Source organism: Henckelia pumila, chromosome 2 (genome assembly GCF_033568475.1).
Source record: "Henckelia pumila isolate YLH828 chromosome 2, ASM3356847v2, whole genome shotgun sequence".
NCBI lineage: Eukaryota > Viridiplantae > Streptophyta > Magnoliopsida > Lamiales > Gesneriaceae > Henckelia > Henckelia pumila.
The window spans coordinates 11,391,709-11,401,536 of NC_133121.1; positions in this window are offsets into that span (position 1 = coordinate 11,391,709).

Genomic DNA, 9,828 nt, shown 5'->3' on the forward strand with positions numbered 1-9,828 from the left:
AGACAGATGGTCAGTCTGAGAGAGTGATCCAGGTTCTCGAGGAACTACTGAGAGCTTGTGTCATCGACTTTCAGGGCTCGTGGGAGACTAGACTGCCATTAGTGGAGTTTACCTATAACAACAGTTTTCAGTCGTCTATAGGTATGGCTCCTTATGCAGCATTGTACGGGAGGAGGTGCAGATCTCCTGTGCATTGGGATGAGGTCGGTGAGAGGATTTTACTTGGACCTGAGATTGTGCAGCAGACAGCTGATATTGTGACACAGATTCGGGATCGGATGAGGACTGCTCAGAGTCATCAGAAGAGTTATGCAGATACTGGACGACGAGATTTGAAGTTCACTGTAGGTGATCACGTATTCCTGAAGGTGTCACCTATGAAGGGAGTAGTGCGATTTGGCCGGAGAGGCAAGCTTAATCCAAGATATATAGGGCCATTCGAGATCTTGGAGAGAGTTGGCACGTTGGCCTACCGTTTAGCTCTACCACCAGGGCTAGCGGCAGTGCACAATGTATTCCATGTATCCATGCTTCGGAGATACATCTCGAACCCGTCACATGTGTTGGATTTTGAGCCTCTTCAGTTGACACCGGAGTTAGCATTTGAGGAGAGGCCTATACGGATCTTGGCTAGGGAGGAGCGGAGGCTTAGGACGCGTGTCATACCGATGGCCAGAGTCCAGTGGCTGAATCACTCGGAGGAGGAAGCTACTTGGGAGACCGAGGCAGATATGAGGACTCGCTACCCGGAGTTGTTCGGGTAAGTACTTTAATTTCGAGGACGAAATCCAATTTAAGGGGGGGAGAATTGTAACACCCGATATTTTAAATACGTAAATTTGCATGCATAATTAGGAAATTTATTTATTTAAAATTTTAGATTATGGGTTAAATTATTATGTGAATTATTTGTGTATGATTTAAATTATTTTCAAGCATCTAACCCATAATTAGTGATTTTTATGAATTATTGGTATTTGAATTATTTTATCGCGTAGACGGGACCGTGGACGGACGAGATGACAACTTTCTATCCAATTTATTTCATGAGCCTTTTAAGAGCCCAAAAATATTATTTTGAGTTTTATTTCTTCAAAAATTTTAGTATTTAATTTTATATAATTTTAGGAGTCCGTTTTTATTCAAAATAAGCCAAAATATTGACTTTTTAGTATCTTTAAAATTCCCTTAAATTTTAATTTCGGGATTTTTAAATTTAGTTATCAGATTTTAAGTATTAGTTGGAGCTTTTAAGTTATATTTTTCATTATTAAAATCCTTATTAAAATTTTAATATCCTAAAACCTATTTTTAATTAAATTATAACCCTAAATCTACCCAAACCCATCGACCAAAACCCTCAGCCGACACCCCACCCTCCTTCATCTTCTTCTTCGACCAAGGAGCCCCCAAGGAAGACTCCATAGCCACGTTTTTGATGGTCCAAAGCTTGTCGTCGTCGTCCCGTCGTCCCGGAATCGTTCCACGCGCCTACATCTCTTCAATTTCGGTGAAAGGCATGATTCTTTCTCTTTTTTTTTTCGTGCCATATCAGGGATTATATGTGTGAGTGTGTAGACATCAGATTGTTCCATGAAATTTTCAAGAGAGGATCGGTTTTTACGATATTTTGCACATTGTTCTTTGGTTTCTTAATCATGCTCACGTTTTTTGGTTAACCATGGCTTGTATGACTGCTGGTCAGGGTTCCTAGGAGGTGTGGGGATGGCCTGGACTCGAATGGCTCGAGTGGTTCGAGCCAAACGAGCCCAGGAAACCAACTGATTCAGTTCGGTCATATGCATGCGCAGGTTAGGGTTTATAGGAAGGTGGCTCGGGCTCGGCTCTGTGGGTTGCATGGGGCTGGGCCAAAGTCTAGGTTCGAACCGCCCAGACGTGGGCTACGTCTGGGCGGCGGGGCTCCGGCCAGGAGCGGCCGGAGCAGGGCGGCAGCAGCCCTAGAAGGGCTGCTGCTCGCGGCCGCGGGCTGCAGGGAAAGGGGGGGGGGGTTCGGGTTAAGGGTTAGGGTTGGTTCCGGGTCGAGTCAAGGGCCTGGGTCGGGTCTGGATAGTAGTGGGTCAAGTCGGGTTGGTCCGGGTCCAGGTCAAGTTAGTCGGGCTCGGGTATTTTTATTTTTAAGTTTTAAGTTTAATTAAGTGTTTAATGGGCCTAATTAAATCCCAAAAATTTATTTGGGCTCCATTTAATTATTTTGGGTTGAGTTTAATTATTTTTGGGCTTGAATAATTATTTTAAGTTAGTTCAATAATTTTTATGGGCTTTGGAGCCCACGGAAATTATTGGGCCAGTCTTTGGCCTTTTAGACCTATTGGGCCAGATTAAGTTGTTATTGGGCCAAGTATGTGCTAATGTGCTTTAATTGATTTATTGGGCTTAGAAAGGTGTTAATGGGCTTAAGTATGTTAATGGGCCAGAATTTAAGAAAATGGGCTTGAGTGTTAGGGCCAGCAGTCCAGTACAACCCATGAGAAATTGCATGTGTCCTGAATATATATTTAATTATTTTTATGCATGAAAGTTATTTTTATATTTATATGATAATATGAAATTAAATTAAATATATATGAAAGGACACACATTTTTATTTAAGTACATGCATTCATGAAATAATTTTTATGCATGATTTAATGTTTAAGGTTGAGCAAAAAGAAAATATTTTATGTTGGAAGTTGAAGTAGTGTGACAATTTGAGGGGAATTCGTCCCCATATGTGAACTATTGAAGGGCAGTTTACTGCCAATTTAAGAGGTGATTCGTCACCGCCACGTACGTTGGTTTCCACGCTGATCAGTATTTAATGTATGATTTAAGGTTACACTATGGATACAACCATGCGATGTTAGAAAATAATTTGCTCAACAATGTTTATGTATTATGTATGATTATGATATTTAAGTTAATTTAAGTTATGTTATGTTCATGATATTTTAAGCATGCTCATTCATGTATATGTTATGTATTAGTATTAAAGTGATTTAAATTATTTTAAACCCTTGTTATGTTAGCATGTTGGGCCTCTAGGCTCACTACACTGGTATGGTGCAGGTGAGTACGTAGAGGACGTAGTACCCACCGGAGGCGAGGACCTATGAGCGGACATGCAGTGATCCCCCGCGGCCGTCGTCTGAGTTTTTATGATTATGTTTTTATGGAATATTAAACATGTTGTTCTTTTTTTTTTATTCGTTTTCAGTGGTTGGTACTAATACTTATTTTTATTTAAATATTTTCAGTGCATGCAAACTTTTATTTAATTGTTTAGGACAACATTTTTATTTAATGCATGACTCAGACTTTTAATTTATTAAATGTTGTATTTTGTTCAAGTTATTTATTTTTAAATCTATTTATTCTGTGCATATATGTATGGGCATGTGTGTACATATATTTTAGTATATATATATAAAAAAATTTCCGCATTTATTATTAGTAGTAGATGTTTCAAAAGATGCTATTCTATCTCACAACCTTGAGTTTGGCTAGGTTCCTTAAGGAAGATCCTCCAAGAATTTCTGAAGACGAGATAGATTCTCGTAGGAGAGCAGTGTTTGATGCATGGAACCAAAGTGACTTTCTTTGCAAAAACTACATCCTCAGTGGACTGGACAATGCATTATACAATGTGTATTGTCATGTCAAACAACAAAGGAACTTTGGAAAACACTTGAAAAGAAATACAAGGCGGAAGATGCCGGTCTGAAAAAGTTCATTATGGGACGGTTTCTAGATATTAATCTTTATTTTTACGTGCAATCAGATTTTCTTATTTATTATTATTATTATTATTATTATTATTATTATTATTATTATTATTATTATATTTATTTATTTATTTATTATTATAATAATAATTATTATCGTCATATATTTGTTAATATTATATGATTTTTCGTACAATGATATTTTCTAATTTATATATTTGTTTTTATTATTATTAGTATTACTAAAAATTATTACACTTTAATAATATTAATAATAATAGATATATTTATATTATTAGACGAATTCAATATACAATAAAACTAATTTACATTACTTTGTTTTTTTATGAGATATATCTATACCTAATCACATTTATTTATTTATATACTTTACAAAATTTACTTTTTAAAACACTTTCTTAATATATATGTGAAAATACACACAAGCCCAAATAAGTGGGACGAATTGAAATGGATATATTTTTTTACCTTGAACAAGAAAATATTGATGTTGTTGATTACATTTGTAGTCCCTAAAATTTTCAAAATATTACATAAAAATATTAATTTTTTTTGAAAGGAATAAAAATATTAATTTTTAAATGAAAATTGATAATAACTAAAGTGTTACTTTTATAGATATATATATAGATATAGAAAAAGAAATTAAGACAACTTTCAATTATTATGATAAATTTTTTAGTTTAGGACATGAATTAAATTTAACAATAATTAATCTACCTTGAATACATAAATGGACACAAAATTAAGATAACTTTCAATTAATAACTTTTTTAGTTTAGGACATGAATTAAATATTAACAATTAATCTACCTTGAATAAATAAATGAAAAAAAATTAATTACTATTGACTAATCTATAAAATAAAATGAAAAACCTTAAAAAACCTTGGAAATGACAAAAATATTTAATTAATAGTATGTAAGATAGAGAAGGGCAAATTAGAAAATTTCCAATTGAAACTCATATATTTATAGCCAATAAAAATTTGAGCAGACAAAAACATGTGAAGAAAAATAATTTTTTTTCAGAGGATAAACAATCATATTTTAAACAAGTTAAAAACTTTTATAATCAATCATTTCAAGGATTTAAGTAACTTAGATATAAGAATAACTTTCGTACTTTGACAAGCAAAGTGCATGATGGGAAAATCATGTCAATTATTGGAAATAAACAAAAGTACTGAGTCAATATTGATTCAGTTTATCCACAAACGAAACCAAGAAGAGGGACAGTTTGACAGTATCCATTGCAACACTTTTGACCTGGTGAGCAAGCAGACAAAGGCAACAAGCATTGAAGTAATTTCCTGGATGAGGCAGCTGTTACCACTGGCGTCGACGATGTCACTTTAAGAAATTCCGAATCTGCAGATATATATACACACACAAAATTTTATATACATACATATATATATATATATATATATATATATATATTAAATAAATCATTAGAAATATACAAAATTGTAGCGCTAATGACATGATACTTTGTATTTCTAATTCTAATTTTCATATATTTATTATAATATCTTTTGTTTATTTGAATGTATGAAATCATGACTCCAATCACATGCAATATTTCTTTTGAAATCGAAACTATAAATTAAATGTCGATCAATAACACTAATTCTACATATTGTGATTAAAAGAAGATCAAAGTGTTAAAGATGTTGAAAGAAAGAGGGTTGTTACTTGGGGTGCAAAGCAAAACAAGGCAGAAAAAGACCAGCTTAAGCAATGCTTTCTCCATGGATAAGCTCTAATTGAATTGAATTAAGGCCACATGTGTCCTTTTTATAGTGTTAGAATCTATTGTCCAAAACAATAAATTGTGTGTACCTTTTCAGCGGAAAATAAGATATACGATTGTTGGATCTCTGACTCGATCTACAGCTAGTTTCTCCATTTGATCAACAAGCAAGTTCCTCGAACAAATCCCACGAACAGTAATTGTTCCTTTTGCGGTCGTTGAAATATTACTAGAATATTTCAATCACGTGCACACCTTAAACCCTTGAAAATTATGGCGATGCTCCAAGAATTACCACAGAGATAATATATGTTTATGTGTATTATTCAATGTGAATAATGTGTGTCTCTACCAACTAAGGAGTACCTATATTTATAAGACACCTAGTCTAGTATGATTAAAATTCTACTCCACCTCAAACTGTGGATGCACTTTGATATATCAAATATTCTATATCAAATAATATATTATGAGATAATATTATTGATATATCTAATCTTTTAATTATGGTATATCTAAAATACCAAATACATAAAAGATCACAATAATATCCAATAACTCCCACTCATAAACATTTTGAGTAAGTGAAGATCACTCGCTTCAACACATTCTCTTGTATTATGACACATTCTTTCATATAGGGAATAAAGCGTGCGACCGAGCGAGAAAAGGAACCTATGAGCAGAATTATATTAAGTCATCACCAAACTAATATAACCCTTGAACTCAAGAACTCGCTGTGTACCCCAAGTTACGTAGCCGCACCTAATCAAGCACCTCTGATCCCTCAATATTAGAGCAAGCTTGACAATCTCGAGATTATTTATATAAATGTGCTCATGACTATATCGAACCTGAATTTTCGACTTAGTCGGCATGCCTATGAGCCATATTATATCAGTGTGTTACCAACTAAACTTTTCTTCGTCCACATGCCAATCAGCTTGGACTTGACCGCTTTCCTAGACATGCTCCGACAGGCCGAATCAACCATGACCATTAGATACATGCTAAAGTAGCGTCATCAAGCTTACACATCATGACATAGTCCAGAGTCCCAAAGGATAAAAATAATGTAAGGGCTCACACAATGACGAAGCAGGGAACCATTCGTCATTCACCATTTTTGGTCGTCTCAGAAAAGCACATGCAGTATGCATGCATGCTATGATGGAGCTCCCACTCAATTTAGGCACGTCACGCTCATAACATCATACGAACCTTAGTCCAGTCGCTACTAAGAGCGCCTGACCTGCGTGCCGCGAGACCCGCGTCTTCAAGTAGTTCACACGTTCGGCTATTAACAGACTTATATAAATCTTGGACATACTTTATAATCGATCATGGCAGATCTCAACCTAGCCTCTATGCTTGGGCGACTATAAGAATTACAACCTCCCACGTTGTTCCTAATGCTGAGGGATCATTCGCACCATCACGGGTGATGCACACTTGATCTCAAAGTCTCATCCCGCTCGCTATATCAGCGCCAAGGCGATTGCTCGTGTGAGTGAGCCAGTCAAAGTCTAGTGACATTCACATATATATATGAACACAGTACTTATAATAATAGCTAGAATTTTAACAAAAAATTTCATTAATAATAATCAATAAATGTTCATACAGGCCATAAAATCAAATTCTACGAAGTCCCATACTACTAACATGCTTAAGAAATAAATCTCTCGGCAAAGGCTTAGTGAAGGGATCAGCAACCATGTTGAGTGTAGAAATATGCCTTAGAACAATTTGTCCTTGTGCAGCACTCTCCCTAATAAAGTGATATCTAGTATCAATGTGCTTCGTTCTACCATGATATTTAGGATCCTTCATATATGCGAGAGCGGCAGTGTTATCACAATGAATGATAACTGCATCGTCCACGTGCGCCGTCACTCGAAGACTCTGAAGAAATATCCTCAACCAGATGGCTTCTTGTACTGCAGATGTGCAGGCTATGTACTCAGCTTCCATAGTGGACAAAGCAATACAAGGCTGCTTCTTGCTACACCAAGTGATAGCCGTACCTCCAAACAAAAATATATATCCAGAAGTGGATTTGCGCTCATCTTTGTCCGCTGCACCATCAGCATCGCTATATCTGACCAGTTTCAAACTACCAGCTTGGTAGCATAGCGCTAGGTCAATTGTCCCCTTCAGATATCTAAGTATTCTCTTCACAGCCATCCAATGACCGGGACCAGGATTACTTTGATATCTACTCACCATTCCCACAGCAAAGGATAAGTCTGGTCGAGTACATATCATAGCATACATCAGACTTCCTACCGCACTTGCATATGGGACTTTAGACATGCGTTCTTTTTCTTCATCTGCCTTAGGGCATAAATCTTTGCTAAGAATGTGATTTTTCTCAATGGGAGTGTCAACAGGTTTAGCATTTTCCATACGGAAACGTTCTAGTACTCTCTTGATGTAAGTCTCTTGAGACATACTTAATGATCTCTTAGAACAATCCCGGCGTATAACTACACCAAGTATGTACTCCGCTTCTCCCATGTCCTTCATTTCAAAAGTTAAGGACAGCCATTCTTTAGTGGCGATTATCATCTCCATGTCATTTCCTGCCAATAATATGTCGTTGACCGGCTAAGTCGGTTTGATAAAAATCTACTGGAAAGCGTACCAGGTCAAGTAATAGTAAAGTGGACAGAGAGTCCAAGTATCGATCCCACAGGGACTGCAGTCAATTCTCAAGAATTAATTATTTTACTTAATCTAGACAAAATAATAGAAGGATTTTGAATTAAATAAAATAAGAATATAAAATAAAAACTGATTAAGAAATAAGAATAAAAATAACTGAAGATAAAAATAATTAAGACAAAGACAACCAAGACACACGTAGGTACCGAACAAATCACGTAACATGTAGTCGATTCAGGACTCAGATTTAATCTTAATTCACGGGAATTCTCCTAATTTGTTCAAAGGTCTATTTTTAGAACAATCAAACCTATTCAAATATTGATGAACTAATCTTTCGTAATTCTAATCAAATTGAATGCATTAAGTATTTGTGAAAATTCAGTTTACACCTAAACCGCACACTGAAACCGAATTCTATTTCTAGTCGGTTTTATAATATGTTAATTATCAGAGTGATCAAAATCAAAACCTCCTCTGTCGATTTGGAATTGATTAACATGAAAGCAAACAGTTGATCAGACTATTCACAAGACAAATATAAATCTGACAATCAATAAAATAAAATCAACTCTAAAAAATCCCAAACAAACATCCAAGTTTTCTAAATAAATTTGTTCGGCCCAATCACGCCGTCTTGGTTGAAAATAAACTACTCAATAATTAAAAATAATAATTCAAAAAATAAAAATAAAAAGAAGAAAAGAAAGAAAAAATCTTCTCTCCCAAGCCTTGTAGCCGCCTCCTCTGTGTTGTGCGCGTTCTGCAACTTCGGAACCCTCAAAAATATGTTATATCTTGTATATATATGGTCCGGAACGCCTACCAGTTAATTTACTTCACAAAATAGGACTTTTCGGAGCACATATGACCCCCAAACACGCGCGCGCACGCGGCATAGGCCTCGCACGCGCGCAGCACATAAAAACAGAAGGCTGGACACGAAACTCGCGCGCGCGAGCTTGATTCTCGTGCTCGCGCAGTACAAAAATTCTGCACCGAACGACGATTTTCAAATATTCATATCTTGAGATCTAGCCGTCGGATGGAGCTGAAATTTGGACAGAAGTTTCCAAACATCTTGAAATATAATCTGAACGGTGAAGATCGGATTCGGAGCTATCTAAAATTAAATTTTATTTTTTTGAACAAAGCTGGTCCGGAATTCATTCTTCAAAAATATATTTTCCTACAAAATTAACCCAAGGAGTGAAATACACACACATGCACTAAAACACATAAAAACACATAAAAATAATATGAATGCACACAAAATAGACATAAAAATAACATGAAATAATGCATACAAAATGCACTTATCAACACCCCCATACTTAACTCTTGCTCGCCCTCGAGCAAGACATGCAAAAACAAAATGCAAACAAAAACATAAGTAAGGACGATTCATAAATGTGCAAAGCCTCTGAGAAGTTTAATCACAAAACAAAAAACACAGACATGCTCTCAACTTTTCATAATACACCTTCGGTTTAACGTGAACGTGTGTGTGTGAAATGTCATTACAGTTTCATACAACTTAGACCGAATTCGTTTCAAAACTGCTTGGCGACCTATGACAAATCAGTGCAAGTTTCACTCTTCAAGTGCCCATTCCTTCCAACGACCTCTAGACTAAACCCACCTCCCTTGAGATAATGAATTA